The 18,417-nt window shown below is 41.3% G+C and overlaps 1 long non-coding RNA gene and 1 other non-coding gene across 16 annotated transcripts in view; both read right to left on the reverse strand.

The window, feature by feature from the left end:
- LOC147608727 (uncharacterized) overlaps nucleotides 1-18,417 on the reverse strand; it is a 346,296-nt gene that overhangs the window by 73,736 nt on the left and 254,143 nt on the right. For 5 of the 15 annotated variants that reach the window (XR_015264323.1, XR_015264324.1, XR_015264318.1 and 2 more), the window contains 3 exons: nucleotides 4,389-4,687; nucleotides 3,151-4,153; nucleotides 1,829-2,975 (listed from right to left, as the gene is read on the reverse strand). This is a non-coding gene — a long non-coding RNA (uncharacterized LOC147608727). Of the gene's footprint in view, nucleotides 1-1,828; nucleotides 2,987-3,150; nucleotides 4,178-4,388; nucleotides 4,688-5,037; nucleotides 5,576-18,417 lie in introns of those variants that run through there. The other 10 variants (XR_015264322.1, XR_015264321.1, XR_015264347.1 and 7 more) reach the window with 8 other exon arrangements.
- Nucleotides 5,380-5,541, reverse strand: LOC147608729 (U1 spliceosomal RNA). The gene has a single exon (XR_015264425.1). It is a non-coding gene; the product is annotated as a U1 spliceosomal RNA (small nuclear RNA).

The following is an 18,417-nucleotide window of genomic DNA, read 5'->3' on the forward strand; positions in this document are numbered from 1 at the left end:
TGTTTCGAGGCTGATTTGTACTGGTTTATGGTGCTGATTGGTATGTAGAACTTTGAGCAAGTGGTTGCTAAGTGTGGAAAATCCGGTGTAAGGATTGCACCTGCACCTTGGTCTACTGTAACAGTTTATTCTTTGAATAAAGAAGTTCCTGCGAGGGGCCGGCCGTTCTAGCTCAGTGCTATGTTCTTTTGGTGTTGTTTCTGGTTCTTCAGCTGCGTCCTAAAGATTGTTTCAGTATTGTGCTCTCTGTCTGTCGCACGAGTGTTCTAGGATTTGGTTTCATTGGACTGGATTAGTTTAGCCTGGGACATCCAACATGCATCATCTAATAAGTGTTTTGGGTAACTTGTACATCATGTATGCTGCCAAGTGGTTCACAAAGACGGTGCCAGCAGACAGGCACAACAAAATGTGCGGGACACACACAACACAACACCATCAACTCGACCCTAGACAAGGGCTCACCAAACGCTTGATGTCTGGCCTTAGGTTTGCACTTATCTTGTACAAACATTTCCACGTGGCATCCAAGTGCCGGATGCACGTAACAGGCTAGTGCAAGATCAATGTGTGAAAATGCCTTTGGATCAAGAGAGCATTAGTTGTGAAAGAACCGATGCTCAAAATAGCATCTTCTCCCACCAGCGGTGCAATGGTTAGCTTAAGACCAGCATACAAGATCAAGCTCTAAAACCAATGTAACATGCAGAAGATTCAAGGAACTTTTACTTGCGAGTACAAGGGGTGAACTGGTGGGTTACCTTGCAAGTGAAGGAGAGAAGGGAAAGAGAGAGAAGTACACTGTACACCAAGTGGGGTCACAAATACTGGCTTCAGCACCCCCTTCCAAAGGCGTATTCGCTTTGACTGCTGAAAATAAGAATGAGTACAAACAGGGCTGAATCTTCCCAAATACTGCACTGAACTGGTTACCTCAAATAGTGCCTTGCAGACATCACAAACAAAGGATGGAGCTGTTGTTGCAAGGATGGACAGAACGAAGAACCTTCACTCTTCAAGAACTTCATTGTCTGCAATCGGTACCATCAGGTGCTATGGGCTGTTGGTCAGTCAGCTTATTTTCGAGTGTCCCACCTCATGATACCTAAGGCATCTGCTTACCCGATAACGGTGTTCCATCTCCTACTGGGATAGAAAGCCTTGTGTGTCCTATCCTTTTTGGGGTTGGGTTTTGTCCTCCTTACTTTAAGGAACCTCCTGAGACGGGCTGTGTAGGGGTTTGTCATGAAGAGGGCTGGCTTTCGTTGAGAAATTGGGAAACGATGGGCTTGTTCTCCTGTCTCTTGCTGGCTTTGTTCACGTTTTTGACGTTGAACTCCAAGCTGCTCCACACTACTGGAATACTGTTCCAATGCTTTCTTCCAGCCATTGTTTAAACTTCTACAATCGGAATGTAAAGCGGCCGTACATAAGATGCTCCAGCTGATCCCCGAAATCATCCCACGAGTATTTCACCTCCCCTCTTGATGTGGCATGATCTTCCACCAAGTAAAGACAGATACACATAAAGGGTTGGAGCTTCTTCCATACGCACCACTTTGTAATAGGCCTTGAATTGATTCATCCATGGGATACACGGAGCGGCTCCACCTGAAATCCTGGTGAGAGCTACCTTCCCTGGTGCCCCAAGAGAGCGCTCTCCTATGACGGTCAATCAGAGTTCCACCCATGCCAATTGTGACGCGCGGAAGCTCTGGGTAGTCTTCTTTCAGCCCTAAACACTCTTGGAAACCTTCTGATGCAAAAAACGCACCATCTGATGCAAAAACGCAGGTAGAGAGAGAGTAGAGAGAGAGAGAGTGAGAAGTGCTGGAAATTCAGTATATACTATGGTACAAAAAGGTACATATCTTGCAGCCCTTGGCTGCCTTCATAAAAAGGTGGTAAAACACCAAAACCTGTCCCCTATGGGACCTCTAGTGATCCCAACCCCTACTGGGTTTGAATGCCTAACACAAAGAGCAAGTGTGCCTAAATATAGGCCTTGGGATCCATGGGAAACTGGCCGACTGCTGGTCGGCCAGCAGCCCTGCCAAAAAGTACCAAAACGCATGCTCTTTTATTAGATGCTCTTGACTTTATGATGCGCTTCAGCCCCTGGCCCTTCTGGAATCAGCCGACAGCCCCTTATCTGGATCATGCGCTTCAGCCGTCTGCTTCCGTATGCTTCCCTCCATGATCCCACTTTGTCCTGCTCCATGTCCACCTCAGATGCTATGCCTGAAGCTCCTACATTCTGGTTCTACCTATCTTCTACTGGTTCATGGTCTTTATCTGTTTGCTTCTTCTGGATCTAGCCCAGAGAATGTCCATGGCATCTGTGATGCACATGACACCAATCACCCTGTGCAAAATGGTGAGAGTGTCTTGAGCCGCCTTGGGGTCTCCATAAAGGGTGGTCTTCTGACACTATTGCTGCTGAAACCAAACCAAAGGGCTTCCTCAGCTTCTTTGATTCCAGACAAAGGACTTCCCTACGCCTGTTCCGACTGTAGCTGCTTCTCAAGAAGAAAGGCTTCCTGTTGATGGCTTGCATTTTTTTCATTTGCTGCCTCCATGACCTGCATCTCCTGAGATGAGTAGAGGGACTTCCCTACGCCTGTTCCAACTGTAGCTGCTTCTCAAGAAGAAAGCCTTCCTGTTGATGGCTTGCATTTTTTTCATTTGCTGCCTCCATGACCTGCATCTGCTGAGATGAGTAGAGGGCCTCATCAACTGCATGAAATGCCTACGAGAGGGGAAATTGGGAAGGGATTCTGCAGAGACTCTTTCCCTATCCTCCTCATCCCCAGCTAAAGCATGCAGTATATTCCTCCTTGTGCTGAGGAGTCTTGAAGGTCTCCCACACGAGGCAAAATTATGGAGTGAAAAGCCACTGCGTCAGCCTTGCTCTGAAACCGATGATGACAGACGAACTTTTGTCTGAAACCTGCAAAAGCGATCATCTCCCCCCCCTGCCCACATGCTTGCATCATGAAAAGCTACCCGGTGAGACTGCACATCTCCTTGCTGATGGAGTTTTTTTTTTTTTAATAGAAAATTTAAAGAAAATTTATCAACATGCAATTATTTTCACATTCAAATGGATCCCGTCAGACATCCTATGTTTAATTGAGAAGAAGCACACACCTATAGTGTAGGTTAATCTCAATAATTATTGGAGAATGATTGATATACACAGAAAGTCTCATGCTCTCCTGCTGGCCGCAGGTTCTAGGGACAGTAGTAAACATCATGTTCAAAAACGGCGGCTGAAAAGCCAGGGTATGATCCAATCAACCATCATGCTGGGCTCTCTCTCTCTCTCTCACTGCTTCAAGCTCTCATCCATCATCCCCTGTTGCCTACCACCACCTCATCTACAATAAAATGCACATGCGAGAGGGGGAGGGGAGTAGTACTGGACAGCAACCCATGAAGCCTCGTCACATATGCAGGTCGCCTGACGTTGAATCTCCAGCATCAAATCAGGGAGCCTTATTTGTGGGAATATCAATCTGATGTACTTGCCTGTCAGTGTCAATTCCACTAGCTCCAGCTGATGTGGCCCCATTATAGCTCTCGGCCTGTCACCATCTCTGTAGAACGCTCACCTGGAGCCTCCTCCCCTCACAGCCTTATTTGTGGGAATATAGGCTACTCCTTCCTTACATTTTCATTTGTGATTAAGCACATTAGCGTTGTAAACATTTTGTGGGTTATTAAGACTGTAATTGATGATGTAAGCGTGCGGAACGCATTAATTTCTGCAGTGCTGAGTTGTCAGAATCCGCTGCAGTCACTTGTCATTACCAGAGGCAGAATTTGAAATGTCAAAATCTGGTCCATCTACCCATCTCCATCTCATCAGGAATGGATTAGAGCTGTAGAGGCTGATGTGGCCTGCACTGATTGCTTCTTCTCTCACTCCCCCGTCCTTGATGGCCAGAAAAGGCCATCGGTCGGCCTTTCCCAGGGGAAGATGGGGGGCCGGCGATAGCCTTTCCCTACTCCTTCCTTGCCTCCTTGATTTGTCATTGGTTAACAAACGCCCTGCCCTTTTGTGGGTTATTGAGACTGGAATTGATGTCGTGGGCATTGTCTCTCCCTTTCTCTTTCTTCGTATGTTTAATTGTGATTAAGCACGTCATTCCTATTAACAAACACAATCAATCACCTGCGCAGCATAACTTGAACCATACAATCACTTACTATACAAGAATGACAGGGAAGCTCTGGTGGGATACTTGAATGTTCATTAGCTAAAGGTTTAAACATATAACGTCAAGTAAGGCCACATCTTTCCTTCACCTCGTATTGTATCATTGGGAGAAGACATACTTAGGAAACCCCGTAAATGATAGCAAACTAAAGGGTGGCACGGTTACCTCCTAGAAAAACACTTTCAGAAGTTCCATAAAGGTGTCCAGCAACATCAATGGTGGCTGAGCTTGATGGTGCTACACTTATTCCACCGAGCCGAAGCTCTGCAATGCTTGAAGATGATGCCTGCCTCCTATCTAGACCCTGATCATAGAGCATACCCTTGTATATGTGACCCCCAATTCTCACCACTGTTTGGTAGGCATATGCCTCCTGCCCGTCTCATTGACCCCTGTTACTGTTATACATTTGAAAACTGCATGCTCCCTGGCTTCTGCAGGCAGCACTCTTTTCAACCTGCCCTCTGCATAAGCTGAGCAATAAATGAACTCTCTCTCTCTCTCTCTCTCTCTCTCTCTCTCTCTCTCTCGCACACACACACAACACACACGTGTGCGCGCGCGCACAGATGTAAACATGTACATAATATATCCTTGTAATAACATTTATGTATGCATGTAACTGTTGAAAAAGGGTCAAGAAGCATCTGCTCATATGTTAAATATAGATGTGGTAAATATCCATATATGTACATATATATATGCATGTAGGTTGATGAACATGAACATTTACTACAGTGCTAGACATTTGTGATATTTCTATCTTTTTTTCTTAGAAGCCTTCTTCTGCTAATAAGTGAGCGGATGTATGTACCTTGTTGAAGCCAGTTGAGGTCTGGGTGGAGGCCCAATAGAAGTTGAGGTGTGAGAATCGCCAGCAGCAGCATCAGATGCATGCCCATGTTCTAGATTGGGCCGGCTTACTCGTGTGTGTTTGTTTGTGTGAAGAGGCTTCATGGGTTGCTGTCCAGTGTTGGAGAGTAGCTCATCGTGCTGGGCTCTCTCTCTCGCTCTCGCTGCTTCAAGCTCTCATCCATCATCCCCTGCTGCCTACCACCACCTCATCTACAATAAAATGCACATGCGAGAATAGTACCTGCCAGAAGCGAAGCAGAACAGCACACACCACTTCCGACTTGATGAGATGGGGGGTTGGGTGGGGGCCGCGCGAACGCGAGCCCCCGCTACCACAAATTATGACGTGCACTCTCCCCGTTGGGGAGATGCTAGGGTGCAGCCCGTCCGAGAGTGCAATGGAGGGGCCGACCCTAGGCCATCGGCCTTCCTGATCACCGATCGACCCCGCCCAGGTAAGTATGCTTCCCAGATGCGCGTGAATGACCTTTTGTAGGCGCCTGCACGCCAACCTATTATGGGACATTTCTTCTAAGGTTCTTTTTTAACAACCTACGAGAGCGCCCTTGTAGCGCTAAGGTTGCAACTTGAAGAATTCCATAAGCACTACACTAAGAAATATCTTGCCGGGCCTCACATTCCATGGGAGAACGACACGTCTTCACGAAACGCACACCAACAATTTCTAACGCCCTCTCCTCGTCTCGGGGATGCATTCCTAAACTCCACTCCCTCTAGATGATATGAAAATGAGAAGATAACTAATCTCAAAACACTAAGGATAATTGCTAATTGACAATGATAAGATGCTTTGAAAGATAAGCTCAAGGATAATGGCATTGCTTATTATTGATAATGATAATAAGATTTGAAAGATAAGCCCAAGGTGTAAAAATAATATGCATGTTCAAAAAAAGAGAGCATAGTAGTATTTGATAATAAACCTTTTCAACAAAACCCTAGGTGAAGCAACTTTGTTGGATAAAGCCACGCAAATTACCTCAATATTTTTCAGAACTTGAATCTAAGGAGGATCATAACACGAGTATAAATCTAAAGCTGCGCTGTAATAAAAAAAATGATTTTACAAAAATGAGAAGAACACTGTAGAGAAAACTTGGTTTCCCCACCATTACGAAGTGGTGTCACACGAGATTCGCTTTAGGGTAGTATACCCGCATAGCTAGGGAGATATGCAGCTTCTCTATCTCTCTCCGCTATGTACTCACACCGACAATCAAGAGAGACACACAACATTGGAAGTTCACCACTTCACGTAATTAGGTTTTCTATAGAGAGATGTGACACAGTATACCAAGGTTCTTTGCATGTCTTAGTGAGGAGAGTTTGATTGCATGCTTTTCATATCAGACACCTTCATAGATGCCTAGCCCTGTTGACTACTACCTCCACCAAATATTAAAACACACTCACGCTATATCGAGTACAATTGATACACACGTTGAAACATGGTGTTAAAAAGAAAGCACACTAGTATTTGTGATAAAGCATAGTATTATTTGTGTAGTATGCTTCCATGGTGGAGAGCATGAACGACCTTAACTTAGCCCAGCCTAGCTTCTTTTGACCCAACGCACAGATTTACCATTGCATCAGCTCAAATGAAAGTTACCGAGTGCACTTTTTGGCTGTCTTCACTTTTGGCTAGCTGCATGGCCCCCCTTGTTGATGTGCATTAGGTTTCTACATATCCTTTAAAAAACCACAATTCGATTATGGGCAACCAAACAATGCTTGATTTTTTCATTAAAAAGGTGGAGCAAACATAGTAAGAGCAATCTAGGTGGTATCTTAAAACGTTGAAGAAGCCCAATGTTGATGTAGATTGCACCAATGAACATCCTAAATTTGATGCTCGTTGGAAGCACGTCTTGGTGATGAGGAGAGTGCTTTTCACACACACATTCTTATAAATTTGAATAGGTATGTACCACATGAGCACGTTTCTTTACGCTAAATCTTTGAAGTCCCTCTAAGAACATTAATATTCTCAGTATGTAAACCTCTGGGTGGAAAAGAGCCAATTTATAGGACAGCTTGCTGCCATGTCAACGAGGAGGTATGAGCTCTTCGGAGCAGCTTGATTGCTACACAAAGAGCCCCCCTCGGCTTGGAAGCCCACCTTACATGATGCTGTGTGTTTACGTAGAGCAGCACAGTGGTGTTGTTGAGCTAGTAGGAGATGTTGCTATTGTGGTTCCTCTCTACTATAACTTGAATGTGGCTGTACAGAATAGGAAGACTGACAAGAAAAGGGTTCACTTGCTACAAAACGGCTTGCTATTGTTATTGGGCATACACATTGTTGGTGAGAGAAGGGACTAGTCTGAGAGTCGTTGTTGCTAGATTTTCCATATGTCAATGTTATGGAGCTTAGAGAGCTGTATTACTTATCTCTAGATGAGAATGTCGAGATTGGTTTGTTGTTTCTTAGGCTGCTCAAGATCAAGCTTGCCACTTTGTAGAGAATAATCTTCTCCTATCTTTCTTTCTCTTAGCCACACAAAGAATAATGTCTCTCTCTTTCTCTCTTTGATAAGTAATATCTCTCGTTCAATCACCAAGCAATTAATATATACGGATACTTAAAGTGACAAAGACGAGAAATTAGAGAAGAAGATAAAGGTGACTAATCAATATTTTAATCTAGCAACTAATTAAGATAATAAAATCTCTAATAAGGCTCTGATATCAAGTCATATCACCAAGTAGCTTTTGAAACCAAGCTACCTCACAAGCTACCATAGCAATGCCCCTATACACTGCTTGTGTACTTGATAAAATAATTGTTGGTTGTTTCTTGTTGCTCCAACACATAGCAGCACTCCCAAAAGAAAGCATAAACCTATTGGTAGATCTCTTGTCAAAGACACTACCAGCCCAATCAACATTTGTATACCCATGTAGATGTATCTCACTGCGCCAACCTCCTAAAAAGGTCCATAATCAATAGTGGACCTTATGTACCTTAGAATTCATCTTAGCATATCAAAATGTGGCTTCCTATAGGGGGGGCTGCACAAATTGACTCCTAACAAGTGTAACAACAATGGCATTGAAATAAGCTTATAGGCTATCATACTATAATTGGACATGTCCAAGTCATACTACCTCTCTAACAGCAAAATGCCATCAAGTGATTTCACCACTTCTATACCAAGAAAATTCTGCAACAAGTGACCTAAATCTTTCATATCAAACTTCTACTTTAAAAGCATTCGGACGTCATGTATGTTAGCATCACTATCACCAATCATTATAAAGTCGTCCACATAAATGACTAACAACATGATCTATCTATTTATCTTCTTCACATAAAGTGAAAAATATGTGTTGGACTGCATACAAATTTTCATGCTTATGTATTTTTTTGGCTATGGACTTGTAGAGTTTTCTTGCATATGTAAGTGCTTAAGTGTGTGTCTGTGTTGTCATAGAGGTCGAACCATCTTTTTTAGTTTGGCCAACCTAGTGTGAAAACTAGTCACTTGTAGAGTTTTCTTACTAGTCATTTGTAAATAAGTCATTTTTTACAATAAGCACTGGACAATCATTCCCTTGCAATAGTTTTCTTATGAGCTCTCCTTCTTCCCTCTTCTTACTTTCTTGTTTGCTTTCAAATTTATGCTTGCTAGATGGATCCATGCTTGAATAGGTATTATTATAGGTTTTCCTCTTCGTGCTTTCTTGTATGCTTTTAAATTCATGCTTGCTAGATGGATCCATGCTTGCATTAGTTTCTTCTTTTCTTGCCTTTTGTGAGAGAGAATTACTATGAAAGACGATCTCTTCTTACCTCCATCTAGGCATTGAGAGCTCCCCTTTCACCCCTTTGGCAAGGAGCATTGTGATGTGACAACAGAGTGAGGACACAACGGATGGAGCTTGCACACCCACAATGGGAAGTTGCCTTTGTGGCTCCAAGGCGAGACCCAATGACACATGCTTTGGCAAGGCTAAGGTAAGCTTTTGACTTGAACAATGTATTTTATATATCTTGTATGTATCCATGAGATAAAGAAAGGCCAAATTTTTAAGAAAGTTGAAAAGCTAAGAGAGAGAACATAATAGTATCCTCATTTGTGTCCAGCTTTGCCCATGAATTTTGCTATTTAATATATGACATGCAGGAAAATCTAATTAAATGTTGGCAAATAAAAGTAGGGGTTTGTGTAGCATTGTGTAGGCTATAAATGAACACATGAGACACTATAACCACCATTATATCTCATTGTTTGGTGATGTGTGAATATTCTATGCTAAGGTGGATGATATTCATCTACATGCTTTCAGTGATTCCAATTGGGCTGGATGTTATGATACACGAGTCCACTAGTGGCTTTTTCTTTCATCTTGGTGATTCATATACTGTTATGGCTCAGCACAACTATGACAATGGCCACTTTGTGTTGTGAAGCTAAGTACACGGTAACTTTTACATTGACTATGGAGTGTGTATGGCTCAGACACCTTTTGGCAAATCTTGGTGTTGGACATCGGTCCCGCACCTCCATCTCACTGACAACTAGAGAGCATTAGCTATTATTATAAGGAACTAAGTGTTGGACATCAATCTTACACCTCCATCTCACTAACAACTAAAGTGCGAGGAACCAAGTGTCACACAAAGCACATTGAGGTGCATAATCATTATGTCAACAAGAGGCTGCAAGAGAGATTAGCCTAGCTTAATGGTGGGATCAATCACTCTATGAGTAGTCTTGTTTGTGCGAGGCATTAAAAAGAGCTTTTGATGTCAACCTCTATCATTGTTAGGGAAGGCCTCAAATTTGTTGATAAGTGTATACTTCATGATAAAAGTGATGGAGACATAATTATAATGGTATCCAGTACTCTAAGCCATGGGCTTTACATATTGGACATATATAAAAGATCGAAACATAATGCTTGTTCAATTATTGCCACACACACGTGCTATGAGTGACGTAGAGCTATGGCATGCTTGTTTTGGTCACTTGAACTTTGGCAGTTTGTTGCACCTCAAAAGGAAAGAGATGGTGCCAAATTTGCCATGGGCTTTATAGACTGGACATATATAAGAGATTAACACATAATGCTTATTTAGTTACTACCACACACATGTGCTATGAGTGACGTAGAGCCATGGCATGCCTGCTTTGGTCACTTGAACTTTGGTAGTTTGTTGCACCTCAAAAGGTAAGAGATGGTGCCAGATTTGCCAAAGCTTGAGGTGTGTATGAGGGGCATATTTTGGGTAAGATACAATGGGCATCATTCTCGAAATGTGGACCATTAAGGGATATCCAAAAATTACAACTTATACATAGTGATATATATGGTCCTATGAGAACACCATCGATCGAGGGATATCTCTACTTTGTGACTTTTATTGATGACAGCTCCTAGGCACACCTAGGTGTATACATTGAAAGAAAAGTCAAGCTTTTTAGACACTTTATTTCTATGGCTAAAAAGGTGTCTTCATGTAAAGTTGGTAGATTGAGAGTGGGGGAGTATCTGTCAAGGAAGTTGGCACCCTTTGAATAGATCAAGGGGGGGGAGTATAAAGTTGATACATCAAAGAAGTTTCATGCATATGTGGTTGAAAGAGGCATAAAACATTAATGCATGATGCCTTACACACCTCACCAAAATGGTGTGGTTAAGAGGAACAATAAATTTCTCATAAATATGGCATGTTGCATGGTTAAAGCTAAGATTTGCCTCATGTTTTTTGGTTGGAGGCAATTATGTGTGCCACTTATGTGCTAAATATATGCCTCACCACCCAAGGCCTTGTAGACATTTACCCCTTATGAAACTTGGAATGCTAGGAAGCCCTCTTTAGCTCATTTACGTGTTTTTGGTTGTCTTGTTTATGCTCTTGTGCCTTAGCAAACAAGGTAATACGTTGAATAATAAGGTGATAAAATGCTTTTTTGTGGGATACAACTTGGAAAGCAAAAGATACAGACTCTATCATCTGGCCATAAGGTGGATTTTCATGAGTAGGGATGTCTTTGTTGAGAACTCAATTCAACCCATACTTCTATGCAAAAACAACAATGCTTTTAGGACATCTTTGATACCTTTGTACAATGTCGAATAGCCATATGTGGAGCAAATAATTGCTCAACAAGGTGCTGCAAATCAATCCATATGGCTTAAAATCAACTCAATTTTTGTCAGTCCATAGATCAATTTATTAATGAGAGAATTGTTAATGATGTAGTGAATGAGGAAAGGGTAACTAGATAGGCATCTAAGAGTATCCCAAAACAGGCATGCCATAGCTCTACGTCACTCATAGCATGTGTGTGTGGCAATAATTGAACAAGCATTATGTTTCGATCTTTCATATATGTCCAATATGTAAAGCCCATGGCTTAGAGTACTGGATACCACTATAATTATGTCTCCATCACTTTTATCATGAAGTATAAACTTGTCATCAACAAATTTGAGGCCTTCCCTAACAATGATAGAGATTGACATCAAAAGCTCTTTTTAATGCCTCGCACAAACAAGACTACTCATAGAGTGATTGATCCCACCACTAAGCTAGGCTAATCTCTCTTGCAGCCTCTCGTTGACATAATGATTATGCTTAAACAAGACTACTCATAGAGTGATTGATCCCACCACTAAGCTAGGCTAATCTCTCTTGCAGCCTCTCGTTGACATAATGATTATGCACCTCAATGTGCTTTGTAAGACATAATGATTATGCACCTCAATGTGCTTTGTAAGACACTTGGTTCCTCGCACTTTAGTTGTTAGTGAGATGGAGGTGTAAGACTAATGTCCAACACTTAGTTCCTTATAATAATAGCTAATTCTCTCTAGTTGCCAGTGAGATGGAGGTGTGGGACCGATGTCCAACACCAAGATTTGCCAAAAGGTGTCTGAGCCATACACACTCCATCATCAATGTAAAAGTTACCGTGTACTTAGCTTCACAACACAAAGTGGCCATTGTCACAGTTGTGCTGAGCCATGACAGTACATGAATCACCAAGATGAAAGAAAAAGCCACTAGTGGACTCGTGTATCATAACATCCAGCCCAATTGGAATCACTAAAAGCATGTAGATGAATATCATCCACCTTAGCATAGAATAGTCCAAGGAATTAAATGTATCAAAATACTCCCTTGGTAGCCTGTCAATACTTACTTCTGGGATAGTGCATAAATCTTCTCAGCTGCTGTTAGACTCCAAACTGAATGTTTCATAGATAATGTGATGCATCAAATGGTTCACTTGCATCTTGGAGACTAAGCCGAACACCTATCTCTACTGGTGTAGTAACAGGCTTCCAGTCTTCAAGATCAAACCATGTAAGCAACCTTTATATGTACTTTGAATACAACATGATGCATTGACAATGCACTAATACACTTGATTGTAGTCAAACGAGATGCGGGTGCAAAGGTCTCATCATAATCTATTCCCTTCTCCTAAGCATAGCCCTTTAAAACAAACCATAACTTATAGAGTAGTCAAACACTACCATTAGTTTTACGCTTAAGCTTATGAACCCACTTTGTGTATGAATGGCATTTTTACCATATAAGGCAAAATGCTAAATCCCAAGAGTCATTTTCGAGGATTGAGTTGTAGTTATCCAGCATGGCTCGCATCCAATGAACTCTTTGTGATCCACACTTGGCTATGCATGTCATCTCGTGATGTAACATGTATTTGTTGAGATGATTTGAGGTAGTCCCTTGTGGGAGCACATTAAATATAAACTGTTTTAAGATAGCACCTAGATTGCTCTTACTATGTTTGTCCCGCCTTTTTAAAGAAAAAATCAAGCACTGTGTTTGGTTGTCATAATCCAATTTTAGTTTTTCAAAAGATATGTAGAAACCTAATGCACATCAAGCGGGGCTATGCAGCTTTGGTTCTCATACTCTCTATTTAAAGAGACTAGAATTGATGTTTCTTACATTTTAAGAGGGTAATGAAGATCGACATTTTTATATTTACGTGAGTATTTCTCAAAAGTTCATATACACAAGTGTTATTACATAAATGTATCAAGTAAATCCCCCAAGGATACTTAGGATATATTTGATGCTCTATGCATTGAAGTGGGAAAGCATAAACAATGGGAGCAGGGCAAGACAAAGAGAGGAGGGGAGGGGATTGGGATGGCTAGGGAGATCCTTTCATAAAGATTCCCCTTCTTTAGGCAGCCTCTCATCCAAGTGCTTAAAAATTCAAGGAAGCCCCCCTTTTTCCCCCGAATGGGCGTTTCACATGGCAAACTTGTGCGTTGCAATCTTGGGCACCTTAGCATGGTCTTACCACCACGGTTAGTTTCCCCAACACGTCTAAATTTGGCCCTTCTCCCATTCTCTCATTTCAAGTTGATTGTTTCCTAATGCTAGTACCCAACTTCCTTTATTTACTGCTCTTTTGGCCCTTCTCCCATTCTCTCATTTCAATTTGTTTTTTTTCCTAATGCTAGTATCTAACTTCCTTTATTTACTACTCTTTTGTAGTCTATTCATTTTCATTGGTATGCATGTCTTCTTTAATCTATATACATACTTTCCCATCACAAAAACTTTAATCAAGATCCATGCAAACAACAATGCATACCGCTAGGAGTTAGATGGAACCTCCACATGTGGAGAAAGTTCCATTCATGGATCACCATTAACTCATGGTGAGAGGAGGGTGTTAGTGGGTATACTTTTTGTATTTAAGGGAAGTGTGTTGTTCTCCCATGTGTCTAAAGCTTTAGAGGAAGCAAAATTTCTCTATGAACATGTGTATTGTTTGTGGATGCGGTCACTTAAAGAAGGAACAAAAGGTGAAGGATTCCAATGATATAAGCAACGATGAAAGTTTCACATGAGTAGTATGTTTGAGAGTTGAGTGAAACTTAAAGGTTAACCATCTTTAATTGAATCTTGGAAATAGAATATGCTTGAGAGTTGAGTGAAACTTGAAGGTTAACCATCTTGAATTGAATCTTGGAAATGGAATATGGAACCAAAATCTAATGGAAATTTGAGAGTGATTTTTCAATGAAGATTATGTTTATGCCTTGAGATTATATTTCAAAGCTTCTTGTCTTTATATATTATTAGAGAAATTATTTTTAATGTTTGAGATTAGTGATCTTCTCATTTTCTTATCATTTTAATTAAGACCTAACTATGTTATGATCCTCGTTATATCCAAATTTTGACTTAGTACTAGAACCTTATAGTAGGAGGTTTATTATCTTAACTAGTTACTAGATGAGAATAGGCATGGTCTTAATTAGTCACCTTTATCTCCTTTTCTAATTTCTCTTATCACTCTAAGCATCCATATGATGTTAATTGATTGGTGATTAATTGAGAAATTAAATAAGAGAGTGAGAAAGAGAAAGACATTATCCTTTGTGTGGAGAAGAGAAAGAGAGAAGGAAAATGTTGTTGTTTGCAAACAGTAACCTTGAGCTTGAATAGCTCAAGTAATGGCAAATTAGCCCCAACAGATAAGTAATACAACTCTCTAAGCTTCTAATCACATGTGTCACATCAAGCAACAACTCTCAAACAAGTGCCTTCTCTCATTTTGCATAAACCATCAACTCAGTGTCGTATCAGTAGAGTAGCAAGTTCACCCCAATCCTCTTAGCTTGACTCTTTTTATGGCCCTTTTATAGTATAGAGCACGACCAAGTAATGCCTCTTACTAGCTCTTGATAGGGGGATTTTTTTTGTGAGCATTTTCCAGTAAGTGCTTTTTAAGAATTGGGTGAGCGGATTCCAAAAAGATTCCCTCCCCCCTCTATCAAGAGAGAGGGATAAAGAAAGTGGGAGAGAGAGAGGAAGAAAGAGACATGATTGTCAACCCATTTATAGGGTTAACAAGAGCTACTACCATTATCTTCCATCAAGGAATCAAGGTAGATACGCTAAAAGGTTGTACATTCAAGATATGAAGCAAAAGTGTCCAAATCTACAACTTGGACGGGCGCCTGTAATGGTTCAACGGAATACGTATGGCGATTTCCATTTCAAGAGCATGTGGTAGCAAGTTAGGATGAAGTCCCAAGTGATGTACTTCATGGATATATTATGAGAGTAGTCATTGTAATAGCATTAGGCCTCTTATGAGCCTAAAGTGCCCGACCGACCATAGTTTAAGTGAGTGTGAACACTTATGGCCATGTATATAGGTGAAAATCTCTCATAATACAAAGAACTCTCCCATTGTGCAATAGAGTCTTGCTCTTGCTAATCTCTCTCTAATCCATGCTAGTGAGTGTGTGTGAGTGAAGTGAGGTGAGAAGAGGGACGAGTACACGGCAGTGTGACAATGCTCGCGAGAGGCAAGGTGGAATTGCTTCTCAAGGAGTTGAGCATGGAGGCCTCAAGGGTTACGAGCTCGACCATCAGAAAGATCGCCGCCTAATATAGTTGTGGTTTGCCAGGTAATCTTCTTTTTGGATATGTTTTGATGGGGTTTTAAGAGAGAGAGAGAGAGAGAGAGAGAGAGAGAGAGAGAGAGAGAGAGAGAGAGAGAAATATAACAACATTACATCCTCTAGATTGAGGTTATTGCTTCCAAGTGAAAATAAAACCAAGTTCACTCATATATAACTTCTAAATACAACTCTTCAATCAGAATTGTTGTATACCATCTTGTTTACTTCCGCCGTGGGCTTACAAAAGTCCCAAATACTACAGGACGTGAAATTCCATGCATTTAATGGCCTAAATTAGGGTAGGTTCTCCAACAAGACAAGGCATTGTAGAGCTCCAAGTCCGATAGGATAGGTCGGTAAATGAACATATTCTCATTCTGGCTCAAGCCAAGAATATGCAAACAAATGAAGTACAAGTGCTTGCATGCAAGCTATGGTTTCTTCTTGGATTCTCTATCTATAAAATTTGCACATGTATAACATGGCTAGTCTTTCAGATACACATCGTATTTTCTAATGTGTGCATCATCCTCGTGCAATTCGATCTTAAAAACTTCATGCTTATGCTATAGCCTCTGCACTTCTTCTACCACCATAGCTTTCACTTTCAAAGTAATCTTTTATTTTTGCTTCCTCTGATATTGATGTGCGATACTTGACTGTTATGCCATTTGGCATGCCTGAGCCACCTACCTCTATGTTAATAGTAGACCCATATGTTTGTTCTTTATTACTTGTTGTTGTAAAAGATCTTTTAGCCCCATCACTCTACTAGGTGGGGTGGGCATGACACCTCCTACATTTTTTCTCTCCATTTGGTATCCACCTTCCCATAATGAATGGACCTCCTTGTCTATGAGGTTATTTCCCATAGCAACCGGCCATATTTTGGTGGGTGGTGGATTGGGCTTTGGGTCTATGTTGGTGTTCACAATATAGCAATGTAGCACGTGATCAAGGTGAAACCATATCCATTATATCTGATGAGATCATTAGGGTGCTTGGGATACCCTTTGAATAATGGTGTAGGCACACCCTTTTGTAGATCTGGCTATGTTTTTCCCACACCTCTTACCACCACGAGGCATTTCGTTGCATGTGACCTTGCTACCAATGCATATCCTTTGGATTTCCCACATTACTTCATTCACCTTGTGCTTAATCACACTGAACTCTGTGACTTTCATTGTTCTTTGAGAAGTAGTGGTTGTATCATGCTCCTTAAAAACAATCTTCCATGGCCTCCCCGTATACTTGTGGTCTCATACATGCGCGTTATACTCCGGATGATGCATGGCCTCATCATCAATATCAATGACCACAACAGCTAGTCTCTTGTGAGATGCAGTTTCTTTGTCACCGATTAGGGGGATGGGTGCCATATACATGGGTATTCCTTTAGTTAACTGATTGATTATTCAAACCACTTGGGTTGGGGCTGTAGACATCCATTTTGTTAATTTCTCTAAGCTTGGTCCTCTCCCTATGTGCTTGCCGTGAGAGTAAGAGACTACCTTAGTGCTTTGCAAAATTGTATTTGCCATATTAGTAGCACATGCATCATAAAGAGAAATCTTACGTCGATATCCTTCCCCTAAAACCAAACTCCCATGCTTGCTTTCTGCTAGGTTTGTTCTTGGGGTATTTGGACCATCATTACTTCTCTCTATTGAACCCCAATGTGCTATGCGCACCTCCCACAAGCTCAACCAAGAGTCCATTTCTATCCATCACATGATCATTGTGCCACCATTGACATATTAATCGAGCCTCTACTAATGCAGCTCCACTAGTAGGAGCCATGCACCACTTCTCACACATTGCTTTGTGCTCACCTTGAGATGTGGCACACACACACTTTGTTGTGTGGGAAACCATGCTCTGGTCTTCCCAATGAAATAGGTTCGACCTCTCCCTATCTATTATTAGGACATTATTTTTACCATGAGTAAACGCATGTCAAACTACATTTTAGTTAGCCTATTCCTTGTCTGCCCACCATGAAACTAAAAAAAATTTACCCTATCACAACCATGGTTTTCTATCACCTCATTGATGCGCACTCCCAAAACAAACGTTAGGCCTACATATCCTCCTCTTTCATTTCACATGTCCCAATTGTTAGAAGATCCTGCATAGTTGAAATCCTTTGACTATATTTATTATGACATTTGGAATATGCTACCTTGGGTCATACACATGACAAGCCATGGTCACCCAATTTAATGTTCATCCAGCAAATCCAACCTAGAAGTGGGTCCAGTGATGGACATCTTGAAAATAAAGCACTTCTCACTTGTGGACCCTTGTTTTAGAACCTGCTTCCATGGAAAAATCATAAGTGCACTCTCATTACAGCTTCAAAAGTGTATCTAAGCCAAAGCTCTCCTTAGAAGGCCCATGTCGGGATGCAATTTTTACTGACCTCCAAGGCCTAATAATCAAATTGTTCAGGTTTCATACTTCACTTATCTAGATTTTTATAACTCATTTATAAAAACATAAGTGTCCAACCAATTTAATTTACTAGCTATCTTCCATGAGCAGTCCCATCTCCTCTACAATGTTAATGAGCTCTTATTCCCCAATGAAATGTGAGGAACCACCTTCTTGCACTAGCATTGCCATCATGATTTCTTTTACCTCACACATTTGTACCTTTCTTGACCTGGCATTGCGATCTACTCCTAACACCTTGGACACAATTTGCTTTGTCCTATCAGTTAGTGCCTTTGATGTGCCTGCCTGTACATTATGTTGATGGATACCGATGTGTATCATTAATCGGCTCAGTATCTCATCAGAGGGTATCACATAATAGATGTAGCAATTGCAGATAAGGATACACATTGCTGGCACTGAGAGTAGTAATGGCAAAGGAGCTTTCTAGATGCATTGC

Source organism: Cibotium barometz, chromosome 52, assembly GCF_041138505.1.
Source record: "Cibotium barometz isolate CiBa-2024 chromosome 52, ASM4113850v1, whole genome shotgun sequence".
Taxonomy (NCBI): Eukaryota; Viridiplantae; Streptophyta; class Polypodiopsida; order Cyatheales; family Cibotiaceae; genus Cibotium; species Cibotium barometz.